Here is an 18,612-nt window from a genome sequence, read left to right on the forward strand (position 1 = left end):
GGCCTACCCACACAAGTGAGGTATCATTTTTATCGGGAGACTTGGGGGAATGCTGGGAGGAAGGAAATTTGTGGCTCCTCTCAGATTCCAGAACTTTCTGTCACCGAAATGTGAGGAAAACCTGTTTTTTTAGCAACATTTTGAGGTTTGCAAAGGATTCTGGGTAACAGAACCTTGTCAGAGCCCCACAAGTCACCCCATCTTGGATTCCCCTATGGCTCTAGTTATCAAAAATGAACAGGTTTGGTAGGTTTCCCTAGGTGCCGGCTGAGCTAGAGGCCAAAATCTACAGGTAGTCACTTTGCAAAAAACACCTCTGTTTTCTGTGAAAAAATGGGATGTGTCCACGTTGTGTTTTGGGGCATTTCCTGACGCGGACGCTAGGCCTACCCACACAAGTGAGGTACCATTTTTTTCGGGAGACCTGCGGGAACATAGAATAATAAAAGAAATGTTATTGCCCCTTGTCTTTCTTTACATTTCTTCCTTCCAAATATAAGAGAGTGTGTAAAAAAGACGTCTATTTGAGAAATGCCCTGTAATTCACATGCCAATATGGGCACCCTGGAATTCAGAAATGTGCAAATAACCACTGCTCCTCAACACTTTATCTTGTGCCCATTTTTGAAATACAAAGGTTTTCTTGATACCCATTTTTCACTCTTTATATTTCAGCAAATGAATTGCTGCATACCCTGTATAGAATAAAAACCCACTGCAGAGTGCAGCTCATTTATTGGCTCTGGGTACCTAGGGTTCTGGATGAACCTGCAAGACCTATATATCCCCGCAACCAGAAGAGTCCAGCAGACATAATGGTATATTGCTTTAAAAAATCTGACATCCCAGGAAAAAAGTTACAGAGTAAAACAGAAAGAAAAATGGCTGTTGTTTTCAGCTCAATTTCAATATTTTTTTTATTTCAGCTGTTATTTTCTGTAGGAAAACCTTGTAGGATCTACACAAATGAACCTTTGCTGCATTCAGATTTTTTTTTATTTTTCAAAAATATTTAGATTTCCGGGATCCAGAATTGGTTTCACACCCATTTCTGTCACTAACTGGAAGGAGGCTGAAAGCACAAAAAATAGTAAAAATGGTGTATGTCTCAGAAAAATGCCAAAAATGTGTTGAAATGATTCAAGTCTGCCGTTTCCTGAAAGCTGGGAAGCTGGTGATTTTACCAATGCAAACCCTTTGTTGATGCTATTTTCAGGGGAAAAACCCCAATTTATTTAAAAAAAATGAAATGTTTGCTCTATTTTGGCTAATTTCTTGGTCTCCTCCAAGGGAAACCACAAACTCTGGGTACCTTTAGAATCCCTAGGATGTTGGAAAAAAAGGACGCAAATTTGGCATGGATAGCTTATGTGGACAAAAAGTTATGAAGGCCTAAGCACAAACTACCCCAAATAGCCAAAAAAGGGCTCAGCACTGGGGGGGGAGGGGGGGGGGCTGGAACGGCCCAGCAGCTAAGAGGTTAAAAAGCAACATCTGCAGGTACTAAAGGTATATACTACCTGCAGCCATCTTTGTGTGATGAAAATGTTACAGAGAGCCCATCTTTTGAAGCAAAACAAGCACACATACATAGCTTAATACCTGGTACACACTTTCTTCCATGTTTCATAGAATTTGTCATCCTTAGACAATTTTGTCTAATAACTCAAGGCTTCTTAAATACTAAGGGGCATATTTGCAAGGAGAAAGTGCCGCCATTGTGCCATTTGTTTGGCACAACGGTTGCGCTAACCCAGCACCATATTCATAAAGTGGCACTAGACCTGTCTAGTGCCACTTTTCCTATGCATGCATAATTTTTCAAGACCGCCTCTTTATCCTGTGCTGTCTACTGACAAAGATATGGAGGGCAGGTGTTCCCTCCTACTAGCATCAAATTTACAAGCCTCCCAAAAAAAGACTTACGCAAAGGAAAAATTGTGCTAGTTCTAACTAGCCTCAAAATGTTAACGCCTGATCAGACCAGGCATTAAAATGATGCACAAGCACAGGTATATAAAGAAAACACACACAAGGCACTCTGGCAACCTACAGGACAACATGGAACTGCTACTCCTCCAGTTACGCACAGAGAGGTGACAACAAGGATAATGTCAACCACTGCCAGCACCACTGCATCAATCACCATCACCATAGCAGCAATCACAAAGGCAGCACAGGAGAGGAGATCGAATCCATCGCCAACAGACATCCATTGTTGGCCTCAGAGAAGATGAGGTCATCAAATATTGCCATCTGAAGCAGGAGACCATTGTCCAATTGCTCCACGATGTTGCACCCACAATCACGGCCAGAGTTAACCGGGTGACAAACATACCACCTCTGACAAAGCCCCTGGCTGTGCTGCGCATGCTAGCCTATGGCTCTTTTACACCTGGTTTCCTTGGTGTGGTGCCCCCTGTCTTTTTTTGCCTCTGCTTCCCATGTTTTGACTGTGTGTTGGAAGCTGTTTTAGTTGCTTTTGGTACTCTGGGCACTTTACCACTGCTGACCAGTGCTAGAGTGCAAGTGCTCCTGTATAAAGTGTATGTGTAATTGGCTTTTCCATGACTGGCACATTTGATTTACTAGTAAGTCCCTAGTAAAGTGCACTAAAGGTACCCTGGCCCTTTAAATCAAATGCTACTTGTGGGCCTGCAGCGCTGGTTGTGCCACCCACATTAGTAGCCTTGTACCCATGGCCCAGACCTGCCACTACACTGTCTGTGTGTGCAGTTTTAATTTAAACTGCCAATTTGACTTGGCAAGCATACCCACTTGCCAGGCCTACACCTTTCCTTTCTAAATATGTAAGGCACACCGACGGTAGGCCCTAGGTAGCCCGAAGGGCGGGCACAGTGTATGTTAAAGTTGGGACCTGTACCAATGTGTTTTTCATGTCCTAACAGTGAAATACTGCTAAATTCAGTTTCCACTGATGCCAGGCCTATCTCTCTCATAGTTTATCATGGGGGCTGCCTTTAAATATCCTTAAAGTGCAGTTTCTCTTTGAGAGCAGATGGAAATTTGGAGTTTGGGGTCTCTGACCTCACAATTTAAAAATACAGCTGCTAGTGAAGTTGGTTTTTAGATTGTTAGTTTGAAAATGCCACTTTTAGAAAGTGTGCATTTTCTTGCTTTAACTATTCTGTGCCTGTTTGTGGATTCCCTGTCTGGGTCAGACTGACAGTTGGGCTGTTTGTGAATCTCCTCTAGAAAGTGAGGCACAGGGAGCTGAGGTGAAGCCTGCATATCCTGATGAGTCATCTGGGCTGGAGTGAAGGGAGGAGCGGTCACTTACACCTGAATGGGCAGTGCCTGCCCTCACACAATCCAGTCTCCAACCCCCTGGTATGTGTCTGGGGCCTGGCCTGGGCAAGGCGGGATCCTGTAAACAACAGAGACTCTCCTTTGAAGTTTGTCTACTTCAAAGGCAGAAAGGGGTATAAGTAGTTGACCCAAAACCCCAGACTTTATATTTCTTCAAGATCCCTTCTGGAACCAAGCGGAACCTCTGCCAAGGAGAAGAGCAGAAGAGTTGACGAGAAGTGCTGCCCCTGCCTGTGAATCTCCAAGGGCTTGAACTGAGCTTGCCTCCTGTTTTGAAGTCTCAGGGCCATCAAAGACTTCCTCTACCAGCACCTTGACTCTCTGCTGAGACTCCTGCCCTGCCAAGTGGTGCCCTATACAGTCCCTGGGCCCCTGAAGGGTGAAGTTGGCAGAACAAGAGAAAAAATCTAAACACAGATCACCGTGCAGGAAAATGTTCGATGCAACATCTGCAACGTCGCAGAGAATTGACGATCTACCTGCTTTGTAGCTAAATTTGATGCTCCACCTGCATCAGGGCTGGGAGATCGATGCATTATGGCTGGAGAAATGATGCAACACCTGCTTGCGGCTGCTGATAACTACGCAAACCCTACGCAGCATGGTTTTCTAACACCGTACAATCGGATTTCTCACGCATCGTCCCTGGGCATCAGAGTCATTGTGAATCTGTGTAGAGCAGAGGTGCCACGTCCAGAAATGAACACACCCGCGACCCGACCAGAGAATAAAATGACACATGGTCTCATTTGCGAGTAAGGAATCGACGCATCGCCGCCTTCTCCAATGTACGCTCACCCATGCAGTTTTATTTTTGACGCAAACCAGGTACTTTGTGTAAAATCATCATTTCCAATGTTTTCTATGCAGTAAAACTCTTATTTGTTTGAAAATTCATATTTTGACTTGTGTATTTTGGATTTTTAGCATTTTGGTCTTGATACATTTAGATAAATATTGCCTATTTTTCTAAACTAGTGTGATGTCCATTTCTTAGTGTTTTTACTGTATTACTGTGTGTGTTGGTGCAAATACTTTACACAGTGCTTCTGAGATAAGCCTGACTGCTTGTGCCACGCTACGAAGGGGGTAAGTAGGGGTTATCTATGTGTGTTTCTCCATTGCCCTGACTTGAGTGAGGGTCCCTGTTTGAACAGAATGCAAACTGACTGCCAACCAGAGGCCCTATTTCTATCAGGCTCCATTCAGACGACTGCAGCATGAGAGGGAGGAATATCACAGCCATCCTTCTCTGCCTTCCTGCCACGTGTACTGGACACCATCATCCACCTCACTCCCTGCCACATTCTCTTCCCCAACACCCAGCAACTGCAGCAGGAGAAAAAACGAGGATTTTATGCAATTGCTGGCTTTCCACACATGATGGGTTCCATGGATTGCACATATGTGCAACTCATCCCTCCTGCTGCAACAGAATATCTTCATCGGAACAGGAAGCACATGCATTCCGTTAATGTGCAGCCCATTGTGGACCATCAGGGGCTCTTTATCAATTTGCTGGCAAAATATCCTGGCAGCGTGCATGATGCTTATATCTTCCAGCACTCCATTATCAACCAACGCTTCCAGGATGGACAATATAGCAATGACCTACTCATAGGTAAGCAAGCAGCAACTACATAATAAATACAACAAATAAAACATATGGGGCAAACAATACACACACCACACTCTGCACATATGGATAGTGACTCCTGGGTGACAGCTTATCAACACATATGCAACATGTATCACTCCACACATCTAATGCACATCACCCTCACATAGGTCCCTATGTGCAATACCCATAACCACTGGAGCATCACTTTTACTGATGCTCTGGTGGAGCAATGCCCGCTACACATTTAGAAGGTGGTGTTAAGATACGTTTTGTGTCTTAACACCGCCATGTAAATGCAGCCCCTTCATACTTAGTGTGGAAAGGGCGTGCAATGGGTGTTGTTGTTGGCATGCCACCGCAACACACATAGCATTTTGGCATAGCCACACATTTACGGAAAACTGTAAACCTGAGGCAGCACCAAAAAATACCCCCACCCCTTATTATGGTGCAATAAGGAGAAATAATTGAATCTCTCATTGTTTTAGCATTTCCTATGTATGCTGTATTCTGTAAATTACCATCATTGATTAGTTATGTGCAGGAAGGGACACCTTCCTGCAAATAATAATTCACTCCTGCAACACAGGTATCTGTGTAACATGGTGCAAGGATGCCTATATTGGAGTTCTGCAGCTGACTCGGTGCCAGCGCAGGGGGAGAGGGCAGAAGTGTACCGTATCTAGTAGATATGGCACATTGCTGGCCTTTCCCAGTGGTACAGGGCAGCACAGCAAGACAATTCCTGCCCTGTCTTGTGCCACAGGGGCTGCTACATTAGCCAAATGCATGGCAATACTTCTTAAACTACTATGCTATGCTTTGCATGATGCCTACACATACACATGCACGGCAGCCAGGAAATATGGATGACAGCTCTGTGTATACCAAATCCATGGGGAGGGGTTCACATGCAACGCGCAAGGACAACACCTGTCTCATAGCACACACCACACAAACTAGGTGAAAATTCACACAGCATGGCTCATCTGCAGGTCAGATGTTATTGGGCAAATGTACAATAATCTGCAACATCACAGAAATGCTGCATTGGTGAAATGTCATGACATACAAATCACACAATCACCATGCCCCCGAGGCTGTACCGTTGACTGGAAGGTGCACCACCACACACAACTACAATCATTCATGCAAACATGAACCCACACAATGCCAGATGCAAACCTAAACCTCTACTACATAGACAAATACTGTGCAAGGCCAGTTGGAAAGAAACACAAGGGCAAGTCTGACACTATCTCTTCTCCTCCATTGCAGCAGACTAAAGATATGGCATCCAGTCGTGGATCATGACACCATATGGAAACTCACAAAGTGACAAAGAGAAGGCATACAATCAGGCACATATCTGGACCCGGAATGTTGTTGAGAGGGCACTCAGCATCTAGAAGTCCTGTTTCAGATACTTTGATTTATCAGGGGGAAGACTCCTATATTCACCTCCACTTGTCTGTAAAATTATCCTAGGGGGTGCATATGCACTAACATTTGTGTGCAGACTAATGTCCCCTGGGATTAACAAATGGAGGACCCCAGGGAGGGGGATGAGGACAATGATGCCCAACTACAGAATGGGTGAAAACAAAATATTGCTGCCGGGGCATACAGACATGCATATATTGTGCAGAATTTCTTTGCATGAACTAAAATTCCACATTGCACCAATTTCTAAATGAATCAATTAATCACACATTTGTCTTGAAGTATCTGTCACATACAAATGCAACAACAGCTCATCCACATCTAGGAAAGTAAGACTAGGCCACAGCAGGGGGAAATCCAGTAGGAGCACTCACTCAGGAAGACCACAAAACCACACATGAACACTGATAAAGGAATGTGCGGTGTAATGTATGCATTGCCAGTTGAACATATACTTTATATAGAAACACACATATCACATGAGTCTGTCTGTTTGAAATACGACAGCAGCCAGACTGGAACTCCATGTGATGAATGTTGTCCATATGTCAGGTCTTGGTAGGACAAGAGTAGTCAGTACCTACAGCAGTGTCAGCTATGTGACAACTCAATTTCTTCATGTCACAATTGCAGGTGCCAACTCATAACATACCCCTCAGTGGCACTCACATGTATGACAAATAGTGTGTGACATACAGAGGACACTGCACCTGTATGTCTATGCATGTCTTACGCAAATCAGTTATCATCTTGCATGTAGTCGAACAATGTCATAGCATGTCTCATACCCTTGGCAAACTGCATGTGTCAATGAAGACACAGACATATTTCCACATGCATGTTGTGCTCATAGCTGTCAGGACCATTCATACAATACACCCACACTCATTGTGCTTCTGACAAAGGATGTTGGCTGCAGCTGTGTGTGTATACATGTAAAGCACACACATATTGAAAGACAGCTGAGACACTCCTGTATGTAACTGACACAGCTGCTTAGTGGAGGTGACTTAGTCTACACAAGTGCTGCAGCTGTAGTCCAGAGATGTGTGGGTATCAGATATTCATCCTGCATACAATGGATATGCTACGGCAAATATTGTTTGCCCCACAGAACAATCAAATAATGATATGTGACAAATATCACATGGACAAAATACTGACATGCATGAAGGACTAGACAGTGAGTATGAGGAAGATGAGGAGCAAGTACAAATTGTCTAACAGTGCCAGCAATGTGGCACTTGAGGCCTACAGTACACAATCTGGATTCAACATGTGGGAATGACTACACAATATTAAAAAATCAATCCCCAAAACAACATTGTAGATATGTAAGACCACACACATAATCGCACACATTGCATAGACTACTTAACATCTCAGTCACACGCTTAGCAAGTCCACCTGTGGGCTTGCCCAGCACAAACAAGTATGAGTGATGCATGTATGAATTGACACTCTCTATACCCTGAGTCTGCAGACATGTCCCTGTCCCACTATGTACCATTGAAGTGCCAATGCAATAAAGGCACAAATACCATCCCAATTCACAGACTCATGTAAGTCCCTAGTAGATAATAGGGCAAGGCTGACAGAAATTACCTGTAAGTCTCTAGTAGATAATAGGGCAAGGCTGTCTTAAATCATGTGTATGTCCCCAGTAGATAATAGGCCAAGGCTGACATAAATCACCTGTAAATCCCTAGTGGATATTAGTCCATGGCTGACATGATTCACCTATGAGTCCTTAATGGATAATAGAGTAGAGCAAGGCTGACATTAATGACCTGTAGGTCCCTAAGTGTTAATAGGGCAAGGCTGACATAAATCACATGAAAGTCTCTAGTAGAGGATAGGGCAAGGCTAACAAAAATTACCTGTAAGTCCCTAGTAGATAATAGGGCAGTGGAGTATACTCATACAGTTGGATTCCTGCACTTGAGTGTGCTCTGATGTATAGTCTGACGGCAGCCCTGCCACGCAGACTGTGTGCTACAAGGGAAGACGGAAGTCTGTGCAACACTACATGGTGAGGAAATGTACAGTCAAAGTGTACGTGCAAATAACATTATCACAAAATGCAACCTTAATGTCCCCGGAGGTGCCCTAGGCTTTGTGCGGTCCGTAACTTTGAGCATTGACAAATGCAAAGATGCATCAGAGGGCCTGGTGTTTGGGGAAACCACCTCTTAACACTTACATACAGTGGAGCTATATTTACAGAGGGTAACATGCTATTCACTGATATCCGCAATTTATTGCCTTTTGGGAGCGCTATGACCCATGTATGATTATTACGATTTTTGAAGTGATAATCAGAAGAGATCACACATGATGAACACAAACCACCCATATGCATGTCATGACAAACACATCCATTGGACATGATTTTCCAGCACATCCCAACACTTCCCTGCACAGCAAACTGTAAGTTACCCATGTTTCGTGACAGTGTGATGTCTGCCCCTTCGCACACACATTATATTGGCACACATATGCACTGTCATAGGGGTGGGTTAGCTGGCCACTTTCCAGGGAAAGTCAACTGCACCCCCGGAAATACACTTAGAAAGGGTATCATGTGCATGAACATGTTGAGCACATGGGTCAGCTATCCTAAGCTGTTTGGCTACACAAACTGTGGAAATGTGCCAACTGTGTAGTGTGATCCCAATAATGCATATGTACACTCACAGTAAACATATTGTACACATGAGAAGACAAGAAGGTGGTTAATAGTGAAGCTCCTGTGACACTAGCGGCTTATAAATAAGACCCTAATGGGCAAATTTACACACCCCTTGCACCCCTTAGTGCCGCTGCAGCGTAATTTTTTTTATGCTACAGCAGCCCCTAACAGGCCCTCACCCATGCGCTGTATTTACAAAGTGGTGCAATGCTAGCATTTTGCCACTTAATAAACCCTTGCACCACTTTATACCTGTGCTAAAAAAATGGGGCAGTGAAATTTACACAATTTCACTGTGCCATTCTAGTGTCAAAGCACCATAACTGTACCCAAACTTTGGTGCAGTTGTGCCAGTGAGCACCATAGTATGCTGTATTGTAAATACAGCACAATTGTGGTGTATTTAGGGGGGAGCAGAGCAGCACATGGAAAGTGACTCATTGGCGCCGATGTACCAGTTCCTTGTAAATATGCCCCTAAGTATCACAACACTTGCCTGCATCACACATTATAAACCCCCTCTTGCATGACAGACTGCTGTCTGTACTCTTTGGGACACAACACATGATGCGCAGTCCTACATGTCGGTGTATGGGCCACAATCTATGACCGGTCCACGACATCCCTGGGGATAAACTAAGCAATGGACTCAGGTGTCAACACATAGTTGGCACATGAGGCAAAATCGGAATCTGTGGCCTATGCATTGTCTGATCTTTGTAAGGCATGTACCATCACCTTTGTAGACTTACAAGATGTACCTTGGACTCATGGAAATAGAGGAACATGTGGATCTCAACTATTCACAAACAACACAACAATCCACCTGATTGATAAAATGTAAAAATGATTTCCACATGACACCATACGTCTTTAAACATATTACAGTCATTGCATTAAAAAATAAACACATTGTCCAAATGAGTGCTTTCTGAAGCTATTGTGGCTGCCAAAAATGATGCCTTCCATGCGACGCATCAGAAAGGCCTAATGTTGCGTTGTCATGCAACATGAATAATCACGCACTGGTGCGTAGCATAAAATAATAATGTGTTTTGTGAGCTGTGTTTGAGTGTTGTTAGAGGTGTCTTTTGTGCTGGCTTCTATCTCCATAGTTTCCATGGGTTCTGTTTTGTCCTGCATATTTGTGTATTGTACTGTTTTGTGATTGTATTGTTGGGTGTTCATCTTTGGGGTAGTTTTTTCGTTGGGTTAGTAGGGGGTAGCTTGGGGTTATATTTTCTTTGTGAAAGGTACTGTGGGTTTCTTTAGGGAAATGTCAGGGAAGGAAAGGGCTTCATCAGTGCTGATGAACTGGGAGGCTTCACATGGCTAGTAACTAATTACCTCTGAAATATGGTGGTCAAGGGGGGAAGAGTAATACAGGGATACTGGATGGAGGCATGCAACCTGTGGTGGGAGAAGGTACTGCTCCACATGACCTGTGTTTTCCAGGTTGAGAACACTGCATGCCAATGAAAACATCGCTGGGCAGACATCATCACCAGGGAAATGGACCTTCTGGACAACCCGGGAATCAAGGTTGGTGGAACTGTGGATGAGTATGCTGCACAGGAAGCCTCAGTCAACTTTTTACGTTCAGACTTTGTCACTTTTTGGGAGTCAGACAAGCTCCACAATTTATAGTAAATTTATAGTCAATGTCGTCGCATTGCCTTTCCACAAGCCCCCAGTGGATTACTGGAAGTCTGGGGCTCCAGAGCTTTTTCAGCGGGACGAACCTGAAAGTCAGGCTGGGTCACGGTTGATGTAAGCCAGCTTGACTCACAACGTCAGGTCGGTCCACTTATGGAGCTTTTTCCAAAAGTTCTCCAATCTTCTCCAAATGTTTGGATCTTTTTCCAGAAGGTCTTTGAAAGTTCTTTTGGAGTCGACAACTCACCCCAAGGTTCCAGAAGCTCTGAGTTGCTCCTTGAGGGTTCAGACTCCAACTCCCAGAATGCACGTGGCTCAAATCCAAAAATGACCACTGGTCAGCTGGTCAGTTTATACATGGCTTGTTGTAGGCACCTCTGGTCAGCTATTTTCTACCTGTATCAAGCAGAGAGTACCTTCTCGAATCAGTTGAAGACAGGCAAAGTTCTTTTAGTGGTGAAACCCAAGTGTGCAGCTGGTGCAGTCCTTCAGAATGCAGTGTCCAGGTGCATGTCAGGGTTCTAGCAGGGCAGTCCTTCTTCTACTTGTCTTGTTCCTTGTAGGGATCTGAGGTGGGGTGCAGCTCTGCCAATATTATCCTTGCTTCTAGGGTAAAAGCAAGGGGGACCTCTTGACTAATCATGTGCAGGCCACCACTGTCTTGAGGGACCACTTCCTGGGAAGTGTGGCAAAATCAATCCCAGGGAGCAACATTCTCCCAAAATCCAAGATGGGAAAAAATCTATCTGAGAGATTAGGTCTGGCAGAGCCTACTCACTGGTGGCTACATTTCCCTTAACACCCGCAACAATTAGCCAGTGTTGTTCAAAGATCCCTGCGCAGATACGGTGTAGGACATGCATGCACCCACAAATGAGTTGGTGGTGATGAGTGCTGTTGTGCAACACGCTGACCAGAGTTTTGGACACATATACAAACAATGGGCAGCATGGTGGGACACATGAAGTAACTCTGGGATTATGCATCACGTCATGAGACAGCTCTCCTGCTATTGACCTGTGTAGCTATTAGAGTAGTATCATATTCCTCTGTGTGACATGGGTGACTCATTCACCCTCCATTTTTACATATGGTACCTGTCACATCCATTTTACATGCCCAATCTGTCTAGACATCTTTTTTCCATATGAGGCACAAACTGTTGTGTGACCACATTTAAATTGCAGTCCTTGCTCAGATGAGTTTGGTACATGCCAATGGATCTAAGGTCACTTGCGCAAGCATGAGGGACATTGAAGAGCAATCCAACATGATCAGTGTGACCTACCATGGTCATATGGCTGAAGTGTATGATAATCTTAGTCAGTGGTGACATGGTTCTTTGAAGATTTTCCAAGATGGTTCAATGTTATTGTGCAACAATAGCTAGCCTTGATAGCATGAACATAAGCAATTTTCAGATGATGGTTGGTGTGAAGATGTATATTTCCCTTGCCCTTGAGTATGGCATTGTGATTTGTGCTGGCCAATGTGTGACAACTGCAGATGTTGTTTTCAGTGCATGCCTGTTGTTCATTTGCCTAATGTACATTTGATTGACATGTCCCATTTATGTTGCAGCTTTAAACATGACCCTATCCCAGAAGCCTCAATTGGAGAAGCGTGCAGAACACTACCACCGCATACTTCTGATACTTCTGAAGGGCTACCCTAGGATGGGTGGCTCTATGAGAGAGAGCGAGCGAGCATCAGGCTCATGGAAGGCATTCCCTCAAGACACAGACAGGGCAGCCTCTACAAGGGCAGAACCACCAACACCAGCTGCAAGAACGAGTGCCCCTACTGGTTCACAGGCTGTACCTACATTTGTTGAGCAACCCTATGTGCAGGAATTTTGCACAGAACTTGTAGATCAGAAATACAGGATTGCCAGACTTGAACACAGGACTGATCAGATGATTCAGATGCTCAGAGAGATCAGAGCTGCAGTGACAAGGCACTGAGGAGGTCAATGGTCCGGATGGATACTACTTCCCTTCACCTTTTATATATTTTCCTACATAGTTGGGGTATTTAGATAGTTAGGGTTAGATACGTTAGTGTAGTATAGATTAATTGCAGGACATAGTTTTTTCCCAAGGGGTGGCTTTTTGGGTAACTCTACTTTGGTGTCTTTGGGTGTGATGTTTTGGGTATATGTACAGCAAAAAAAAAAAAAAGAAAAAAATGAAAAAATACTGAAAAATATAGGATTGTTTAGGCTATATGTTTAGTTAGTCAATGTTAACTGTAGTTACTGTTGTCCTTGTCTAAGGATGTCTTTTAACTGGGACGGGGGATCAATGTTTATCATGTTACATTAGATGTGTAGAGTAAGTTAAGATAAGATATGTTAGTTGTAGGAATAAGTTAGGAAAGGTTAAGTTAAGATAGGAAAGGATAAGATAGTGTAGGTTAGGTGTAGGTGTAGGTTAGATTTTTATAGGTGGGTTCGTTATTTTAAGGGCTTTTTGGGCTGAGCTTTGAAGTTTCATTAAATTTCGTTTTTTCTTACTGTATGTCCTTCATCATGATTTACTGTCTAGGTGGTAACATGTGTGCACAGGTCATGTTAGGCACATGCCTTTGCAAGCAGTAGTTAGTTACATGTGTGACTATGTTTATCCCTTATGGTCAAGTACCTGTCACACTCCTCCTCCTTGTCACCTTTTGTTATTTGTGCTGTATTGTCCACCAGCCATAGTAAGATGCAACCCCTTGTGTTTGTGCATGAAGGTGCTCTTTCCTGCGCCACAGGCCTCCTTGCAGCAGGGGTGCAGGGTGCCTACGTTGCAGGACTGAGTGTTGTTGTGCATGAAGGGACACCTCCCTGTATGAACACATACACAAGAGTTGGTTGCATCTTACTATGGGTGGGTCAGGATAAAGCACACATAACAAGAGGTGACAAGGAGGATGCATGTGGACAGTTCCCTCCTTGCATCACTCTTATAACACATGCCAGGTGGCATAAGGACCTGACACATTCCCAAACTTGCTAATGTCGGAATGTATCAGGTTGCTACACCGCCTCAGGGGTGGCATTGTAGTAGTGCTACATATGACTTACATTGTTGTAAGCCTATTCATGCATCTTTAAATATGTGTTGCAATCAGCAACAGACATTGCTGACTTCTAACCTGTTTTTGATCTAGAGCTCGCTCCTCCAAGCACGCAGCACCACCTAGCTGTGCCCGTGTCCCTGACCCCCGCCCACGCTGCTTCGTGTGTTTGAGGCCCTTCACCACCTCATCCCTGGTGTCTAGTGGTAAGCATTCCAGTTGTGCCTTGTTTTTCTGTATTTTGCTCTGTTTATTCTTATTGTGCCTAAATTCCCTTGTTGTGCCGCTTTTGCCCCTTGTGCGGTGTTTTTGGCTCCCCCAAGCCATTCTGCTTCGTGCCGCTGCATCCCTGTGGCCCGCCCCCCTCGCGCCCCCATTCGATTTCCCCTCCCCCCTCCCAGCTGCTCCTCCCTCCCACCTCCCCTTCTTAATGGCGATCGCTGCGCGTCGCAGGGAGTGACCACTGACCTGTTTTTGGTCTAGAGCTCGCTCCCCCACACACCAAGCACCACCTAGCTTTGCCCATGTCCCTGACCCCCGCCCACGCTGCTTCGCGTGTTCGAGGCCCTTTACCACCTCATCCCTGGTGGTTAGTGTTAAGCGTTCCAGTTGTGCCTTGTTTTTCTGTATTTTGCTCTGTTTATTCTTATTGTGCCTAAATTCCCTTGTTGTGCCGCTTTTGCCCGATGCGCTGTGTTTTGGACTCCCCCGAGCTGTTCTGCTTCATGCCACTGCATCCCTGTGGCCCGCCTCCCTTGCGCCCCCATTCGCTTTCCCCTCCTGCCTTCCAGCTGCTCCTCCCTCCCACCTCCCCTTCTTAATGGCGGTTGCTGCGGGTCGCAGGGAGTGACTGCTGACCTTTTTTTGGCCTAGAGCTCGCTCCCCCACGCACACAGCACCACCTAGCTGTGCCCGTGTCCCTGACCCCCGCCCATGCTGCCTCGCGTGTTCAAGGCCCTTCACCACCTCATCCCTGGTGTCTAGTGGTAAGCATTCCAGTTGTGCCTTATTTTTCTGTATTATGCTCTGTTTATTCTTATTGTGCCTAAATTCCCTTGTTGTGCCGCTTTTGTGCCTTGTGCTGTGTTTTTGGCTCCCCCAAGCCGTTCTGCTTCATGCTGCTGCATCCCTGTGGCCCGCCCCCCTCGCGCCCCCATTCGCTTTCCCCTCCTGCCTTCCAGCTGCTCCTCCCTCCCACCTCCCCTTCTTAATGGCGGTTGCTGCGCGTCGCAGGGAGTGACCTCTGACCTTTTTTTGGTCTAGAGCTCGCTCCCCCACGCGCACAGCACCACCTAGCCCATACATTTGTATCTGAACAGTTCCGTCGTATCCTGAGGAACTGCCCGAACAGAAGGTTATCTGGCAATGCTTTAGGAATCTTTAGAGATAGGTACCTGCATTCCTCTGTGTACCATAAACCCACAGATAGGAATAGTCTTTTACTCTACAATAGCCACCATCCTAAATATATTAACATATGATTCACTGAAAAAAACAAAGGTTACAGTAGTGATGTAATAGTTAGGATCAGAAATCACACGTGGAAAGCCTTAGAAATTCACTTCCAATTGCTAGAGTTATTTCAAGTAACTATATCTCGTGTCCTAAGGTAACTATAATTCTAGGCCCCGCCATGCACCGATTTCAGATCAATAATTTTACTGCAAATGTTGTAATGATATGATCAATGATGTCTCAGAGGATGTAATTACTGATGTAATATGTGAGGTAATTAGCAGTGCATGGCAAGGGAGCGAGCTATAGTCACCTTAAGGCACAAATGATAGTTACATGAAATAACTTTAATTATAACAGCTGAATTTCTATGGTTTTATGCATGTCAATTCTGAACTAGAACATCCCTGTAACCTTTGTTTTTTTCAGTGAAATTCTATGTTTTTTTTTTAGTGCACCAGAGAGACGCTTGCTGGACATGGAAAGGGAAAACCAAGGCAAGTGAAAGCAATAAATGCAAGGGAAGATCAAGGGGAAGGGACACAAAATAAGGGGGGGAAAGGAAGGCGAAAACAGTGAAAATGTAGGAAAAGGAAGGAGAAGGCTCTCAAGAAACTGGGGGGAAACCAAGGAGAAAGCAGGGAAAATGAGGGCACAGCAAGGTGAAGGCACTCAAAAAAGGGGTGAAAACCAAGATGAAAGCAGTGAAAATGAGGGCACAGCAAGGATAAGGCACAAAAGTACTGTGGAAAAAACAAAGAGAAAGCAGTGAAAATGATGGAAAAGCAAGGAGTGGGCACACAAAAAAACAGGAGGAAAAAGCAAGGTGAAAGTGGTGAAAATGAGAGAAAAGGAAAAAGTGGGCGCACAAAAAACAGAGGAAAAAGAAAGGAGAAAGCAGTCCGAATGAGGGAAAAGCAAGAAGAAGGCATTCAAGAAAACAGTGGAAAAGCAAGAAGAAGATAGAAGCAACAGCACTAGGAGAGATGGGCCTGTTTTAAAAAACATTTGCTGTGGATTCACTGATCTATTGTGATTTTACTGCATGTGGGATCAGAGTTTTTTTTTTTACTTTTCACATGATAATCAACTGAGTCCAAGTCCCAAGATGGCTTCAAGCACTTCTCGGTTGACCCCAATCAGATCTCACCATGAAAACTGTTGGATCTATGAAGGATCCCAGTTTCTAGATATACAAATTTCTTTTCCCTTTAATAGCTCTAAAACTACCATACAGAATTAAACCAAAATGCAAAAATGACTTTTTCTGGACTAACAGCTAGCTTTCTGCCAAACTTGGTGTAATTCCATCCAGTAGTTCAGGCTGTATCCATGTCTTAAAACCCTATGGGAAATTGCATGGGGAAAATGCCTTTTGGGCACCCCCCTTTTTCTTGGCCCCGCCTGACAAATCACCCCAAAGTTTTTAAGACAGCAGCCGAAAAGAGTGGTTTACTAGGAGTCACGATTTCCTGAAGATTCTGCAAAGGGCGCCAAAGTTATTGACAAAAAAAAGAAGAAGCTTTTTCTATGGAAACAGGTCCTAAGTATAACTACATGCTGATGGCCACCAGCAGTTTGCATATGCATATATATTCTATTGGCGGGCACCTCTAGATTGTTATAGTTAGGACCATGTTTCCATAGAATTTTTTGTTTTGACTTGCCTATATCTTTGGCACCATTCGACGAATCTTCACTAAGGGGCATATTTATACTCTGTTTGCACCTAATTAGCGTCATTTTTTTTAACTCTAATTCAGTTCAAAACTAACTCCATATTTATACTTTGGTGCTAGTCCCGTCTAGCGCCACATTTAAGGAGTTAAAGTATTTTTTTGGAAGTGGAGACCTATCTTGCCTTAAGGAAATGCAAGGTAGGCGTTCCAATGCAAAAAATGACTCTATGGCCTTAGCGCCATATTTAGGGGCATATTTATACTCTGCAGCATATTTATACTCTGTTTGCACCGAATTAGCATCATTTTTTTTACTCTACGGGGCATATTTATACTCTGTCTGCGCCGAATGTGCATCAAAAGTTTTTACGCACATTCAGCGCAAACCTTGCCACATATTTAAACTTTGATGCCCGTGGACGTCAAAATCCCGCCGTGTGCATACTTTTTTGGATGAGGCAACCCACCTTGCGTTAATCATATGCAAGGTAGGTGTTCCTGTCCAAAAAATGACTTACACATCTGTGCGTCGTAGTTATGCTTCCGGGCAAAAATGCTGCACGGCCGGGAGACGGAGCCGGTAAATGATGCACAGCCTGATTTGCATAAAAAATTAACGCCTGGGTCAGGGCAGGCATTAAAATGGGGCAAACACACCTATATTTCATCAGAACACACAGAAGCAACAGCAGAGCAGCAAAAGGGAGACATGGAGGTGATTCTCATCCATCGTGCACGCAGACACAGAGCCCAGCAACAACAACAGCAGCTACCACAACACCAGCAGGGACCCCAAAGGCAGCACAGGAGGCAGGAGAAAATATTCCCCACCAGAACAACCCTTCATGGCCTCAGGGAACATGACATCATCCAGAGGTACAGTTTGAACTGCAGGCCATTCAGCACCTGCTGCGAAACATAGAGCCACAGTTGGCACCCACCTTGCTGACACCCAGCACCATCCCAACAGAAACCAAGCTGCTAGTTGTACTTCACTTGCTGGCAAGTGGCTCTTTTCAAACAACTGGTGCCATGGTTGCCGGAATATCACAGCCATCATTTTCTGCCTTTTTGCCCAAAGTACTGGATGCCATCATTGGACTCACACCCCGCCAAATCCGCTTCCCAAACACACTGCAGAAGCAGCAGGAGACAAAACAGGGGTTTTACCTCATTAGTGGCTTCCTACACATCCTTGGTACCATCGACTGCACACATGTATGCTTTGTGCCACCTGCTGCAACTCAACACCTCTACCGCAACAGGAAGCACACACATTCCATCATGTGCAGGCCATTGTTGATCACCAAGGATTGATCACCAATATCGTGGCAAAATATCCTGGGAGTGTCCATGACTCATTCATCTTCGGTCACAGCACCATCAATCAGCACTTCCAGAATGGACGGTATGGCAATGGACTACTTGTTGGTAAGTACAGAAACCTACTTACATACACACTGCACAGCAACCCTCTAGGACACACAACACATACACCACAACAGCAACATGTCGACAGGAACACACTGAGGTCATGACATCACTAGCCATGTTTCATAGGTCTGCATTTAACCTGTCACACATCTGAAATTAGTGTACATTCTAATGTTAAGACGTCAATGATCACAACGTTTGGAGTGGTTTGCCTAGTTGTCACCTTGCAAAATGTAAGC

This window comes from Pleurodeles waltl, chromosome 4_1, assembly GCF_031143425.1.
Source record: "Pleurodeles waltl isolate 20211129_DDA chromosome 4_1, aPleWal1.hap1.20221129, whole genome shotgun sequence".
NCBI classification, from domain to species: Eukaryota; Metazoa; Chordata; class Amphibia; order Caudata; family Salamandridae; genus Pleurodeles; species Pleurodeles waltl.